General features: G+C 32.1%; 1 long non-coding RNA gene across 1 annotated transcript in view; it reads right to left on the reverse strand.

The window, feature by feature from the left end:
- The window catches only part of LOC140623777 (uncharacterized), a 318,326-nt gene that overhangs the window by 243,153 nt on the left and 57,709 nt on the right, over nt 1-17,464 (reverse strand). Inside the window, exon 2 of the long non-coding RNA XR_012023312.1 lies at nt 7,208-7,328. This is a non-coding gene — a long non-coding RNA (uncharacterized lncRNA). The remainder of the gene's footprint in view (nt 1-7,207; nt 7,329-17,464) is intronic.

The following is a 17,464-nucleotide window of genomic DNA, read 5'->3' on the forward strand; positions in this document are numbered from 1 at the left end:
AAGTGGATGCCCACTTTTCAACATACTGGAGTAATAGGAACTAGATTAATCTTCCTACAGGAAATAGTAATTAAAAAAAGAGAAAAATAAGAAAAAAAGAGAAAAAAGAAAAAAGTAAAGAAAAAAAAAGGAAAAGAAATAGGAAAATAAATAATGGGGAAACAGTTTCAACAACACCCTAGTAAATTCCTTGAATGGCATTCCAGGTTGTAAAATAAAAAAGATAAACCCTATCTTTATCCCAGATTACTGCAGTGAGAGAGTTTCTATGCCACAGTCCAGAAAAGGAGAAGCAGGTGGAGACCCACAGACTCCATGAGTTCTGGAGACAGGTATGATGGTCCAGAGCAAACAAAGCAACTAGAATTTAGAAGACAGAACTGTACAGGAGAAAACTACAAACTCTGGAGATTTGCAGAAGCTCCCCATTACATATTTTGCTGAGGTTATCAGCATTTGCATTTGAGGAAGTAATCAAAACCAGAAATAAAAACAAACAAGCAAAATGAGCAGTGTCTAGTGCTCACATAGAGCTGAAGAGCTTCATAACTGGGTGGAGGATCTAGAAGTTTCCTATCTCTATAATGGGGATAATTTGTCCTAGATGGAACATTTCTCCTGTCCCATTTAAAATATCTTAGAAACAAAACCAGAAATGATCAAATTGTTTCTAACTTAACTGCATCTCAAAACAAAATTCAGGAGTATTTAAAGGAACACAAATATATGCAACAAGATAAAATACAGAATATCTGACATGCAATTAAAAATACCAGCCGTGTAAAAATGCAAGAAATGTAATATATAAGTAGGAGAAAAGTCAATCAATTGAAACAAACCCAAAAGTCATATAGTGTTAGAATTAGAAGAAAATGAGGGACACCTATCCAGCTCAGTTGATAGAGCACATGACTCTTAGTCTCAGGCTTTTTTTTTTTATACTGGTAAATATTTTTTTATATAAATTTATTTTTTATTGGTGTTCAATTTGCCAACATAAGAATAACACCCAGTGTTCATCCCATCAAGTGCCCCCCTCAGTGCCCGTCACCGAGTCACCCCCACCCCCACCCACCTCCCCTTCCACCACCCCTAGTTCTTTTCCCAGAGTTAGGAGTCTCTCATGTTCTGTCTCCCTTTCTGATATTTCCCACTCATTTTTTCTCCTTTCCCCTTTATTCCCATATTAACCATATTCCTTCAAAAAGTTAGCAATGAAATCTTTATTGTTTGAGATGAAAAATATATGAGATGGGACCCATATTAACAATATTCCTTCAAAAAGTTAGCAATGAAATCTTTATTGTTTGAGATGAAAAATATACAAGATGGGATTAACAGTAAATTAGATATTGAAAAAGATTAGTTGATGAATGCAGCAATCAAAAATATCTGAAAATGAGGGGAAGATATTTTAAAAATAATGAACAGAATAATTCAGTGGGAATTAGTAGGAAAACTTCAAGTACTCTAATATTATTTGAAGGTCAAATTCCCAAAGGAGAGACAAAAGAATAAAAAAAAATATTTGAAGCAATTATGATCAAATATGTTATATATGTGAAGAAACCTATAAACCTACACATGCAAGAAGCCCAATATATTCCAAGTACAAAAAGCACAAAGAAAACTATCATGCATTTTACCCAAATTCCTCAAAACCAATATTAAGGAAAAATCTTTGAAGAATTCTGTAGAACAAAAAATATTATGAATAAAAAGGATAAAGCTAAGGATGTCTTCACATTTATCATTGGAAACAATACGAATGAGAAGAAAGTATGCAACATCTTTAAAGTATTAATAGAATCTATCAGCCTAGAATTCTATGTCCAGCAATAGTCTTTAAACATAACATCAAATTACAGATTTTAAAAGACATACAAATGATGAAAAAATCATCACCAAATATACAGTACAAGAAGTTTTTTGGGTAAAAAGTTAAATGATTCACACATATAAAATCGGATCTACAGAAACAAAATAGTTAATTGAATAATTGCCTAAATTCAAAAGCCCTGGTTCTTTTATTGGTTACTCTCATGTCATATATCCTCATTCAGTATCTTAATATAAAAATAAAGCATCAGTGATGACTTGTCTTGTACCTCCTGTGACCCTCCCCAAGATTCACATTATCAGGGAATGAGAAGGGAGTATTTCTTATAAGATGCAGTTCTATGATAAATGTTAACAGACATATATTCACATTGTGTAGACAACAGGACTTAAAAGTTTCTTTGTTTTCCTGGCCCCTCCTGTTTGGAATTTACAACTATGGAAATTTCTCAGATAGAGGCTCTATTCTTCATTCTTTAAACTTAATTCTTTTTGCTTTGAAAACTATATCTTCTAATATCACATCAGCTGTCATTTCTTTGTCATTAACCAGCAAATCTGGAATCCTAAATACTCGGTTCATGATGCCACTCCCAGGAGTCATCTCCACTTCACTGGCTCATTCTAGGCTCCTTCATTAAAGGGTTGCCAGCAACTTGGCATTTCTATTTAAACTTAATTTCCTGAATCACCATACTTTTTATATCTCATGTCTTGCACCACTTTTTCATCTGATTTTTGTTTACTGTACTCACTGTACATTCCAACCTTAAATCTTCCTTTCATTTGAGAACTCTACATGTTTTCTAGTATCTCATAGTGTAATTTTGGCTTACTAACCTTATGAACAGTTTTGAAGAGGGTCACTCCTGATTTATCTGGTACCCTATTTTCTCTATATTGCCCCAATGGACAGTTCTTGAATTTATACATCTTTGTTTCACTAATCAATCCAGATGTTTTGCTTAATCTCTACCTTTTGTTTGTTTTATGACACTATAGGCTAGAAACTTGAAGCCATCATTGTTTCCAGCTTTCCTTTTGCTCTGTATTAAGCCAAAACCTAAACTCTATTTTTTCTTCTCAATATCTCTGCATTTATTCTCTAAAATACTCTTCTTACCTAATACCTGTTATAATCAACAGCTTTTTTCTGCCTACAGGGCCAACTCATCAATCCCTATTACAAAAATATTGCTTTATTAATATTGATTAAAAAATCAATATGTCATGTTAAATCCTGCCGAAGAACGTACATATGACTCTCTAACTTTAATTGTATCAAAACTAAATTTTGTCAGATTCCTCAAAAAGTTTCTTCATATTTTATTTATTTTTTAAAGCTTTTATTTACTTATTTATGAGAGAGACAGAGAGAAGCAGACATAGACAGAGGGAGAAGCAGGCTCCATGCAGTGAGCCTGATGTGGGACTCAATCTCAGGAATCCAGGATCATGCCCTGAGCCAAAGGCAGATGCTCAACTGCTGAGCCACCCAGGCATCCCAAGGTTCTTCTTGATTTAATGCCAAGTTATTTACATAATTGTATTCTACCTCTAATTCCATCTACCCCATTACAATAAGTTTAGGTCCTCACTATTGTCTCCCTACCATACATTATCTCTATACATTCATAGATAGTGTAGATATGTTTATTTTGCCTCCATGTGTTTACTCTCTGCCTAAGTCACATGTGTCTTTCAAGGTCTACATCATATTCAACTTTCTACTTCAAGCATTGTGTGAATAAATCCATTAGCTGATATTGCTTGGTCATGCTAGTTGTTCAATCAACCATTATTTTGTTCCTGGAGAAATTAAATTTCCTTCTTCCAATTTTTAAAAATTTTCTTTCTTACATGGAGCATTTTATAGTTATTATTCTGTTCTCTAATTATGCATATATAATATTTAATACTTTATTCTTACAGTATAAAATGATACATTAGCCATTTAATTGGAATTTTTATAGATATCTAATGTCTACATACTGAGATGTATATCATTTGACAACATGAGTACTGTAACTTTCAAGACTTTTATCTATGTTACCTCATATAGGATTTTAACTTCCATAAATAAAAGGGTTAATTTCAGCTAGTGACCCACTACCCATTCCCTTTCTACATAAGAGACATCTGGATGATCTTAACCAGACTCTCCTGAAAATATGCTAATATCATTTGTGAGCAAAAGGATATGGAGGCTCCTATCTAAAAATGCTTTTTAGCAAGATACATCAGCTGTGTCAAGAGTATTATTATAAATAAATCTATATTTATGGATTTATGTCACATGGATGGCTGGAAAATAGAAAAGATAAGATATTCTTCTATATGTATAACTATAAATTAGAGACACAGGAGTCATCAAAACAAAATGGCTTCCTTTGTAAACGATGTTCCTATATACACTGTACAGAACTTGTCTATATGAACCCCCAAAGAACCTGTAATATAGAAAAAAATGTACATTTTTGAAAGTAGTATTTGATGGGATCTTTCAGAAGAAAATGCTAAACTGTATGTAATTGGTTCTATCTTGTACTCTTGAAATAATTATTAAAGTTTGATGTCGAATAACATGCAGTTGCATAAATCAGCTTGACAGTTCAATCCTTTGTTTTACTACAATTTCACTGTGCTTAGTGTGGTTTTAATGTATAGAATATATTCCACTTTTCATCATTTCATACATAATCGACACACATATATGTACAAACATGCCACAATTTAACCTATAATATAAAAGTATATAATAAAACATTTTATATATCTGGCATGTAAGTTATAGCACTATCTTCAAACTGAGTGATGTTTTGTATCCTGATATAACATTTATGATGCTAACACATTTAGTGTGATTAAAATTTTATAAATACAGAAATTTCTAACCTTAAAATTATTTCTAACATATGTAATTTATATTTAGAATATCAGTAGTCTAACCTAAGTATTTTTCTATGGTACTTTGTTTTAGTGTACAAGAATTATAGTCTCTCTTTTTTATTCCCATTTCCTTTTAATAGAAAGTCCCAATACCTGGCATTCTAGGAATTTTCTATCATTTTGGTTCAGTGCTATTCTGGATTCAGATAGAATGGTGTGAAGTTTGATGCTGTTTGAAGAAGCTGGGGTTCATCTTGTGTAATGCTTTGAAAATGAGAAGAAAGGCTTTCTTATATTTGGAAGTGTCCTGGCAATGAGCAAAGGCTAAAGAAAACTACTGCAGAAGGCTGTTTGTTCAATTCAAAAAGCAGTCTGCTACTTTATGGGCCATTTTTATTCTTTGACTGGCTTCCCTGGAGAGATTCAAATAAAGAGGTTTGAAATATACCAGGTTGAAAGGCTGAATATGTCAAGAGTATGGATCACTGAAGCAAGATCTTCATCTTGCAGCTTAATTTTCTGGCTAGAGCACTTTACAGACGAGATCGGGCACATTCAGGGTGGTATGGCCATAGACTAGAGCACTTTACAAATGAACAGAGACATTCATGGTTACTGCTGATGCCTCAGACTCCAGGAACAACAATGACTCTCCAAGGGGTTCAAAATATTTCACCACGTTGAACATCAATGGGGAAGCCTCTTTTTAGCAGAACAGATGCTACAAACCTTACCAAATTTCCAAATTCCTTCTTTCAATAATATATACTTTTTTACACTCTACCACAGGAGTCAAGGCAAGCAAATTGTAAACAGATTTTGTTTATCATTGCATGCAACAGGGAAACCAGCAGTTTTATTGCACAGTATGTATTAAAAATAGGCAATATTGAGCTGTGCATCCTTTTGAATAATTCTACTTTATTCTTTTTATGCCATTAATCTTCCTGTGGTCTCTTAAGCAGAAAATACAAGTGCTAAACTCTGTGGTACTTCACATTTGAGGTGATTCAGTGTGTCCTACAGTTAGTTATGTAAAGATCTGAAATGCTTTTTATGCAAAATTTATTGATTGACAATAAATGTACTTTCCAACTCTACCAGAAAGAACCTGGAATGAGATACGGAATTTGAAGTTCAGCACAGGAAATTCAAAGCTTTGGATTCAAAGGAGTGTTTTCATCTTTCCTTCCACTAAAAATTAATTACTCTGAAGATGTGTGACCTGGGTAGTTTACAATGGTAAGATGGAAGAAGACATTCCCCAAACCATGTACCAGAATGATGTTCTTCTTACAAAGAAAGCAATTACTAAAAAGAAGAAGAAAGAAAGAAAGAAAGAAAGAAAGAAAGAAAGAAAGAAAGAAAGAAAGAAAGAAAGAGAATATAAGGGAAAGAAAGAGAATATAAGGGAAGGGAGAAGAAATGTGTGGGAAATATCAGAAAGGGAGACAGAACCTAAAGACTGCTAACTCTGGGAAACGAACTAGGGGTGGTAGAAGGGGAGGAGGATGGGGGTGGGAGTGAATGGGTGACGGGCACTGGGGGTTATTCTGTATGTTAGTAAATTGAACACCAATAAAAAATAAATTAAAAAAAAAGAAATTGGAAAGCAGAAAAAAAAAAGAAAGAAAGAAATTACTAAGCTTTCTCATGCAAATTCCCTTTGAATTTTAGAAATTAAGTTTAATTAAATCCATAGAAAAATAACCCATTGGCAAAAACATGAGAAAGGAAGTTAACCCAGGGGAAATATCACACAAAATACTGATAGTATTGTCACAAAATACCACACAAGAGCCAGAAGAGTGAGTCATCTAAAGAAATGAACATGAGGACATAGTGAGCTCTTTGGAGAGCTCAGATATAAAAAAGACTTGGGCAAATGTTAGAGGAATGAAGCAAAATAAAAGGTGAATTATAAAATATTAAACAATGTCTAATAATGATGTCAGAAGACTAAAGGTAAAATAAAATATGATTATAGAAAGATAGAAAATGGTTAAAAGGCAAAGCATAAAGAACAACTTAGTCTGCTAATTTGGGATCAATGGTAAACTTTTTATGAGGACACAGGGAGAATTAGACAACTCATATTTTTCTATTTTATGAATTATCGTTTGTTCTATTCATTTATATATATTATTTTTATTGTGCACAAACTATATGCTAGAGAAAATATAGGGTTCTATCTGAATAGGATAGTGTTCAACCAAAATGAAAATAAACATGAATAAAACAACTGAAATTTATCTGTGATGACCAGTAATAGGGCCCTTAACTTCACAAGATCATCATCTATTATTCTCCTATTATTTACACCGATATTTCATGTTACCATTTGCCTTGAACTGTGCCAAATTACCCATAAATTATGCATGAAATGTGTCACCTCACACCTAACTTTCATTTCAAACTGTTATCCCAAATTTACAAATGAGGGAAGCTGAGATACAAAGAGGTAAATTGAATTTCTTACATTGTTATTTTTTTCAAAGCAAGAGTCTACTTCCTTTTCATTTTCTGGACCTCCTCCACAATCTGCTGACCTCAGTTGAGGCCTACTTGCCACTATGGAAACTTCAGGGCCCTCTTGGTAGCTAGAATGCAAACAGACCCAGCACAATTAGTTAGTTTTCCCACATGGAGACTCTGCTAAGACTTCAGCAAGAATGCAAAGTTGCAGGTTTGGGGAATAAAAGCCACACATTAAAGAAGTCTTTCCTCATGTATACTTTTCACTCTCTAGTCTCTCTATTGTATCAAGCCATTTTATCTTTAATCAGTTGACTGAAAGTTATTTAAAATTTTCTTTGTGTGTATGTGAATATGTGTATTTGCGAATTTATTACATGTTACCCTTGCTAGGACAAAGTTCTATGAGAAGAGGGGCTTGTTTTTGTTTTCTTTATCTTTTTCTATGCTACTTACCCAATACCACCAAATCAATCCCTGTCATCTAGTGGACACTAATACATATTTAGGTAAATAATTTGTGAATTATGATAGAAAAAGCCACATAAGGCACCTCTCTCTTTCTACAAAAAGAGTAAGCTAAAAACAATACTAAAATCATAGGAAAATTTAAGATTATCACCATAAAAGTATTGAAAGATGCAGGAATGGTCATTCCTACAACAAAATATTTTTTTTTCACTAGATTGACTGATGAGGATGAAAAGGATAAGTTTAGGAGCCTGATTTTTTTTAAAGATTTTCTTTATCCATTTGACAGAGAGAGAGAAAGAAATTGAGAAAGAGAGCAGGGGGAGTAGCAGGTAGAGGGAGAAGAGAAATAGATTCCTCGCTGAGCAGAGAACCCCACCATGAGGCTCCATCCCAGGACCCTTGGATCATGATCTGAGCCAAAGGCAGATGCTTAACTGAGCCACCCAGGCACCCCAAGGAGCCTAATGTTTGAGAAATATTTTTTTACTGGCTACAGGGTCCCAGTAGGGAATGGCATACCAGATGGCCATGTGACTTGAGCTGCCTCCCTTGAATAAGATGTATCTAATGCATCTTGCCTGCCATAAAGATAACAGATCTTTATCATCATGAAGGGAGCATGCCTTTCCCATTTAGGAATGTCTCTTAAGAACAGTGGAGATGGTCAATCTTCCACCAGGCCAATTTTTAGCACTTATCCCAGAAGGATAGATGGATTAACATAAGGATGCATTGTGGTTTATTCTTTATGTCTAAGATTTTGCCAAGATGACCCAAATAATTAGGGAAGTGGAATAAACAAAATTGGACATTTAGTGACAAGGAAGTTTTAGAAAGACATATGAGACTATATTTTCTGAATGAGTTTTTTACCCATGATTTTCATCCCCATTAGCAGCACTATCCTTGAGCATACTGAATGCCTGATAACACATATTCTCTGAAAAAACATTTCTCATTTTCTAGAAAACAGTAGATCAGTGGCTTGATGCCTTAGGAGTTTCATGTCTTCTAATATACTATGTATTATACAGATAGTATAAAATAGTGGAATGACATTTATTGGATAAAAATACATTCTAGAATTGCTCAGGATATTCTCTGTGCACAGCTGTTGTTTGAGTATAACCATCAGTAGTGTCTTCTGACTCATAAAAACAGTGATTTGGATGGCAAATTATGTGATACCTTATCTGGTGAATACATAGTTAGATGTGCCTAGGAGACAATGTTATATTACTATATAGAGTGGTAAGTATTACTGGAAGTGTACTGTAAAATTACATAGTTAACTATAAATGTATATGGCTCTCAACCCTCAGAATTAAGGCTTGGCTTGTGTTAGCAGAAAAAAAAATTGCTGACCAATAAGATACTACTGACCAGTAAACTGTATATACAGTGAGGAATGTAGAAGGGAATTATACATTAGGGCTATTAGACCTTGTGACTGGTAACTAAAACATCACTCTTTCATCAACCTTCCATCTTGCTGTGTCATAAATATGTTTATGTTCTAAATAATTTTTCTTTCAATATTGTACAAAACCAATATTTAATGGTGGTTTTCTTTACAAATTAGTCCATAAATTATAAAATACATAGAATAATTGTAACTTTAACTAGAGATGTCCAACTACACCTAGACTTGTAGTTGACCATAGAAATTCATTTCTTTGATTCTCTTTGAAAGGGATGTTTGCATTATGTTTTGCAGGAACCTTATATTTGGGTATATTTTTGTTGTTATTTTAGGATATAACACTGAAAGAAAAAAATGTATATGAATAAATGTTAGCATCCCAGAAAGGTGAACATTTTCTGGACTAAAATTCACTTACCATCACTTTCTATAGAGGGCAAAAAATCTATTGAGACTTGTGCCTCCCAGTATGAAATTGAAATAGGTTATATGTCTTCTGGCACTTATGGAGTAGACATCTGATCTAGTTTGACAATAGTTGCTTCAACTCAGTATTGTGACTCTTGAACAAGTTATGTAATCATATAAGAACAAATGGATATTTATTTAAAACTTTAATATATTCCCTAGCAGCAGTGTAAGTAACACCAGAATATTCACTGCTAATAAGAACAGTAAATTCCCATTCTAACTGAAGTATTCCTGTGGCCTGATCTTAGCTGCTGCTCCTGCTCCCATCCAGCTTCCCAGGAATTCTTTGAATTATCAGATTCTCTTTCAATAATTTTCTTTTTTTCTTGAATTATCCAGAGCCAATTTTTGTTTGCAATGAAAAAATTCTGACTGATACACAGTATTTGAAAAATAATAAAATTATTTTATACATAAATTTTACTGCTATAAAAGTCCATATAACTGTAACAGTATCTTACATACAATCAGATCTAATGGCTTTAACTGTTACAAGAATTAGTGCAAATAAAACGTATAATGTATCTTACAGAAAGTCTAGAGAACATATAAAATAATGCTAATAAAACATGATACACAAGAAAGACATAATATCACCAAGCTATTCAGGATGACAAATTAGAAGTCATAGACATGATGATCTCAGCAAAATACCGTGAAGACTATTTTCTTTTTCATGAAGACAATTTAATAAGTTTTTAAAGAATGGAATTATCTCACTTGGGAGAGTGTGTAGTAAAATGAGACTTTGTCCTAGATCTTATTCCCACAGCTAACATTTATTGCCCATGTGATTTTCAGCAAATAACTTCCCTAAGATACAGTGTCTTCATTTATATAATGAACAAAACCAGTCTTGCCATTTTATTGTTTGCCTCATTTATGAATTAAATAAATCTTTGACACATGCTCACTCTGTGTAGGAATTTTTAACTTTTTTGTTTTTAAGATTTTATTTATTTATTTGACAGAGAGAGAGAGAGCACAAGCAGGGGGAGTGGCAGGTGAGAGAGGGAAAAGCAAGCTCCCCATTGAGCAAGGAGCCTAATGGAGGTCTTGATCCCAGGACCCTGGGATCATGACCTGAGCTGAAGGCAGATGCTTAACCAACTAAGCCACCCAGGCACCCAAGTTTTTAACTTTAAAAAGTTATGCTTTGGCAGTAAGATGTCCAAGTGGTCTCATCTTGTAGAGACAAACTGTGTAGCCCAAAAATGTACACCTCATGGATTAAGTCCAAGCATGTATTTTCTTGGTTCCCAGAGTAAATAACAAATATTAAAAATAATTTTACTTCTGCTGCCTCTCTGATTCTCTGTTTTTTATTTTTTCTTTATTTTTAGCCAAGTGTAGTTTTGATACTAGTTTAAATGTAGTTTTTCCATTGGGAGGCAGTAGTTTTGTGAATTGGACCCTATTTTCTGTACTCTTAGTACAGAAAGCAGAGACCTATTCATTGTCACATGAGATACTACAGAAAGTCTGTTTTGTTACTCTTTTTGTTGAGGAGATGAAATGACTAATGCATGGAAATAACTTAAAGCCTGTCACATAATAAATGCTCATGTTCAATGTATGTTTTCTTCTTATTTAGCTTCTCACAAACTAATGGAGAAAAATATTACTTTAATTTTCCAGACAAATAGAATGAGGCTTAAAAATAATTACATAATTTCATAAATATTGCAGTAATGTCAGTAGTGGAAATGCATTTTTAGAGCCTAAGCAATTTGACACTTTGGCCTAGATTCTTAATTTTGAAGTTACAACATTGCCTTACAGATGGTCACCAATAATTCTCCCACGCTATAATCCTCATAACACTTCTTTCTTCAGTAGGTGGAATCCTTGTTCCTTTTGAATCTGGTTTGGCCTTGTGACTTAATTTCAGCAATAGCATGTGGAAAAATAATAATGCACCAATTCCAGGCTAATGCCATGTGGTGTTTGACAGGTCCTACTTTTGCTATCTTGATGCTATAGGTCAACATTTAAGAAGTCAAATTATACTACTAGAAAGATACCAAATTAAATTTGTTCCAGCCATCCAAGTTAAGACATGGAACATGTGAGGAAAGCCATTTTGTAGATTGAAGCCCCAGCTAAATATAGCCCAATGAGTGACTCAAGACAATATAGATGAAACAGAAGGACATGTACCTAAGTCCAAGCAAAGAACAGAATTGTGAAAAATGATAATTGTTATGTTAACTCAATAAGTTTTGGGTAGTTGGTAATATGTAAACAAATAACAGAAATTCATACACTTAACCTTTGTTTAAATGTCTGAAAGACTTAAGACATTCTGAACATAGACATTTGCAACTAGAAAAAAAAACAATCTATGAATTGTAATCAAATTGTTCAATAATAGCTGGACACAAGGTAGAGAGAATCTGCTTAGAGAAAATTATGAATGTGGCTTTTAGTACATGGACTGAAACACAGTAATAATCATAGGTATATCCACAAATTTTTTTAAAAAAACACATTATTGTTCATTGAATGTAGAGTGTGTGTGTGTGTGTGTGTGTGTGTGTGTATGTGTAATGGAAGGGGAGTTGTTCATATAGTACATCTTTATAGTTCACAAATCTTTAGCATAGTGAAACAAAGTCATCAAGACAGGTCGTACTATACATATTTGTTTCTTCTATTTAAAATTTAATTATAAGAAAATAAAAAATAAAATGATAATTATACATTTGGGTTATGTTAAAAACAATAATATTGTCATTATCCACTTTTACTATTTAAGAAAGTATAAAAAAATATGTGGCTGTGTGGGGCTTTATGCTGTGGGCTTACGGTCTTTGTAGGTCTACTAAAATGTTTATGTATGACAGCTATTCTCAAATAACCAGCTTATGGGGTTTTTTTGAAAGAGAAGTCAGTTACTTTGGTTAAAAGTTATAATATATGGTATTGAGACTGACATGAAGGACAATAACAAAGAGTGAATATAAAAAGAATAATGAAGGTAATTATTACTGACATTAACAACATAATGTGAATATGGAAATTTCATCATTATTAACACATTATTTCCCTTCATTTTTATTATAATTCATTTTTTATTTTATATTCTTAATTTTTTTTTTATTCTTAATTATTTTTATTGTCTTCCCATTTATATTTGAACAGCTGAATTAAATTCAAAACAAGTACACAATATTGAGGTAGATGAAATACCTCTCTTGGATTTGATAAAAAATTTTTTTTTCTAATAAGGATTTGAGTTTTGTCCCTTAAAAAAAGACAAAAATTATGTTTCTATGCCTTTTTGGGGGGGCATTAGAACCGGTGTTCTTTTATGAATTAGCATGTAGGAAAATTAGGCCTAAAATAATTGTGTCAATTTACAGATTTTTCCATTTCAAGTTTTCCATTTTCAAATTTTAAAAAATAAAATTTATCCTTAATTCACTGCACATACTAGAGATATCAAATGTCTGATGGATATATTTTCTGCATAATAAGGTCATCAACTCTGCAGGACTCTGGTGTACCAATAGTGCATGCTTTTATGCCTGTCAGTTTCTAATAAAATCTGCCTTTTCCCCTGAGCTGTGATAAACATATGTAATATTACAGTTGAAAATGTACTGATTTCACTTTCATTGTGGATTATTTTTCTTTATAAATAATATGTCAATTTCTTTACAATACTTAATTCTCATTATATTTGTATGATATACATCTATTTAATCAGATATCAATCATAAGCACTATCTTTAATCATAGAAACAGACCAGACATTTTTCTATGTGGAATACAATGGCATTTCTACAGGGAGGCATCAGTCTTCTGAATTGCTTATTTGATTGCTTTAGCCCTTAACCAGAAAACGTATGGCTAAATAAGCCATTGTTGTAGTACTAAATCTGAAAGGTTTTCTGTTTTTTTTTTTAAGTTTCCTTCCATTCTAATTTTGAAAAATCATTATTTCCTCTGAAGAGGAAAGAAAAAGCTATTACTATTAGAAAAGCATGATTACACATTTTGAATTTTGAAAGTATTGACCACGAGTCTCAACATGCATGTCGATGCCTACACTATTAGAATAGTTGTATTTTGTTTTGCTTCTCTAAAATATCTTCACATTTACCACTTTATTTGTAGGTTATACAACCCAAAAAGCCATTCTACAAGGTTAAAATTCTCATATTTTATCCACAATGAAAACTAACAAGTTATTGACTAATGTTCTACCAAAACAGCAAATGGATATTCATACATCTAAATTACTAGTGTTGGTATGTTTATGTTACATTTGTGTGCAAATGTATGGTCTTCTATATATTTACCTTACCCTACATCTAACTATCTATATCCATATTTTTAATGTATACACAAACACTTCTAGTATTTTTTCTATATATCTAATAAAATTACTAAATATAAGCAACAAAATATTCAATTATATTGCAGAGCTCTGTAGATATTAGTTATTTAGCAAGCATTCTTTTATATATGTAAATATGTATATATTAATATATATTTAATACATATATACTTAATTTTATATATGTAAATATGTATATATTAATATATTGCATATATATGTATACTTAATATTCTTACTAGGCATGCTAGACATAAACAAGTTGCTTGAAATCATAGCTATGACCAAAAAACAACTTTTCTTGTTTTTGGTAGCACATTCCCCAGTGACTATATTATTAGTTCCATTGGGACCAATTTAAAACTATACAGCCCTGTTCTCATAGATTGAATAAGGCAATGTATCATTGTTTAAGTGTGCTACTCAAACATTTGGAACCCAGAGGGAAAACATAGGAAGACTGAGTAAACAAAAAACAAGCACCTCCCCAATCAATACTCTTTTTACAAAGTTTTAGAAACAATTTCTTACTTCTAATTTATTTATAATGTCTAAGGTATTAAAAAATAGGAGTCAGAAATTTAATTTATATTCTTCATATTTTTCCCTTGGGAAAATACTCAATATTTGTACCATGTGAGATATACCACTACGGTAAACCCAAAGAAAAGGAAAGAGAGATTATATTCTCAAGCAGTTCCTAGCATATGTAAGTTATTCTGTTTATATACGTAAAACACTTAAAGGCTCTCAATAATGCTATTACTGTAGCTATTATTCTTATTTTGCAGAAGAGATTACAATGTTATTTGAATCACTTTCTATTGGACTCCAAAAAATCATAATTCCACATGAACATAAATGGCTCATTCCTATTTACCCATATCTTTGCACAATCATTGCTTAATGCAATTTATAGGCATACACTCCTTTAGCAATTATTTAATGGCTACTTAATATATGCTAAAACACATTTTACCTAAAACTTTATGCAGCTGCCTCATTTGCATCATATTTACAGAAATATTACTGCAATGTCACCCTTTTTCCCATTAATTTTGTTCATAGAACTACTTCTGGAGTTATTATACTTACATATTTGTTACATTTTATGTGCTTATTGTGTCTTCCACACTAGATTTTAAGCAACCTGATAACAGAGGCTGTGTATAACCCACCTTGTATATCTAGAGTTTAGAACAAAGTAAGCATTAATGAAATACTTGGTGACTGGCAAGATGAATAAAAGTGTGTGTAAATGAGTCCTAGGAACTGTGATAAATGAAGTTAGATTGCCTTTAACTCTGTAATGGTGCTTTGCTACCAGCTGGTAGACAGCAATTCTCAGGAGCTCAAATTGCATAAACCCAGAAAGTTTTAAATTAAAGGTCACCATCTGGAATGAGATCCACACATACTTAGCTCAAAAATGTGAGTTTAAGGGGAATTACTACATTTCAAAGCTTTTCACTAATTCTCAAAATTGTTTATCTTGTTTACCAAAAATTAAAAGTTGTCATTGGATACTTATAAAAGGTCAATAGCTTCATCTTATCTTAAGATTGTGTCAAACCCAAAACCTTACTTTGACTATAAATAACAAAATTATGTATAAATGAAAAATATAACCACTTACTTTTTCAAAATTAGAATAAAGGAAAGCAAGCTTATCTAGTTTATTGTTATATATTTCTAATGAGCACACAAGTAAGCAAAATTAAATCGTTTAATAAAATTAAAACATGCAAGGCCTATGTTACCTAGTGATGTATCATATGAAACAAAATTAGTTTTTCATCTAATTATATATATTTATATTACATTTATATCGTACTATATTATTATTAAAGTACCATAACATCTACTAACTCAGTTCATGCTCACCTGAGCACTTCAAACTTAACATGGCAGATATTATCTTCCTGTCCCATTTTGTTGTAATAAAAAATCAGTTTCAGACATATTATTTTGCTAATTCATTTTTTGACAAATGCTAATTGCATGCTTATCTGTTGCCAGGCTATCAGAAAAAAGACATGTTGCTTTCTACCTTTCGTGATAGAAACACAGTAACTAATGACACAAAATTGTTTTAAATAGCACATATATAATATATATTATACAATATTAATATATAAATATATAATTTATATTCAGAATTTATATAATATTTATATATAACATTTAATATTATATAAAATACATAACATATATAATATATGTTGGGAGAAACTGATCTTGCTTGAGAGTTTGCGGGTAGTCTTTCTTAAGGAAATGATATCTCAACTTAAACCTGAAGAAATTCACTAGGAAAGAGAGTGCAATGATTATGTGTTATAGAATAACACATATAGAATATAGAAGAATCAGCAAGTACAAATAACCTAACATAGAAGAAAGCTAGTAATAGAATTTAAATCTAAATCTTCTCATTATAATCCAATAGTATTATAACAAAGGGATTAGTTGCAATTCATTTATTCTGAGCAAATAAATAATCAATAACGTATATAGTTTTCTATTTTAATTAAAATGTGCATTCTGGCTACTGTAACAAAGACCAAATAACACTGGCAGAAAGCAGAGTGTTGTTATAGTTGTGCCATAGGGCACTTGGCAGTAGGAACCAGGACTATTATTGAAGTGTTTCTATGTCAGGTATCCAGGACCCATTTTATGTTTTTACCCTGATATCTGTAAAATTCTGCCTCAAACAAATGGTCTAAGATGGCACATGGCTGTAGCTGTACTCTAAATTGTTCAAAGGCTCGTCCTTTCCCCATAAGGGTCACAGTGCAAAGGTTGAACACATTACTTCTAGTCACCTCCTATTAGTCAGAAGATGGTCAGATGGTAAGAACATGCACTGTGATTAACTTCAAAGGAATCTGGGAAATATAGTCTCTCCTTTGGGGGTACTTGTTTCCCACTGCAAAGAATGGGTTTATGTTGTTAAAGACTCATTTATTCTATCCGTAGTATTGAGTATCTTCTAGGTATCTACACTTTTCTAAGTATAGATACATCAGAGAGATAACATTAGTGAATAAAATTTAAAAATCTACCTTTGTGTTTAGATTATAATAAGGAAGACAGACAATATGTAATAAACACACAAATAAGTATACTATAGATATATTTTAGAAGCTCATAAATACTATGAAAAAATAGAGAAATAAAAGGAATTGGTAGTAGTGTGCTGGCAAATGTTTAAAAACCAGCTCTGGAAAAAAATCCTACTTTGTAGTGTTCTCCAATTTCCATAGAGTAAATATTCCCACAAATTTTAAGTTACCAATGTGATATCAACCAACCTGGAAAATTTCTAAAATATTAATCATCAACTATCATAAACTATATAAGTTGGCTCCAGCATATTACTGGAATGTTGGGAAGATGGAATTTGGAATTTTATTATAGTGATCAGGAAAAGATATATAACTTAATGATATGTAAGCTATCTGGATATCTGCGAAGGAGACAGCATTGGTAAAAATTAAGCATCTGACATTTCTGAGGAATACTTTAGGAGTACAATTTGAAAGTTG

Source organism: Canis lupus, chromosome 33 (assembly GCF_048164855.1).
Source record: "Canis lupus baileyi chromosome 33, mCanLup2.hap1, whole genome shotgun sequence".
Classification (NCBI taxonomy): domain Eukaryota; kingdom Metazoa; phylum Chordata; class Mammalia; order Carnivora; family Canidae; genus Canis; species Canis lupus.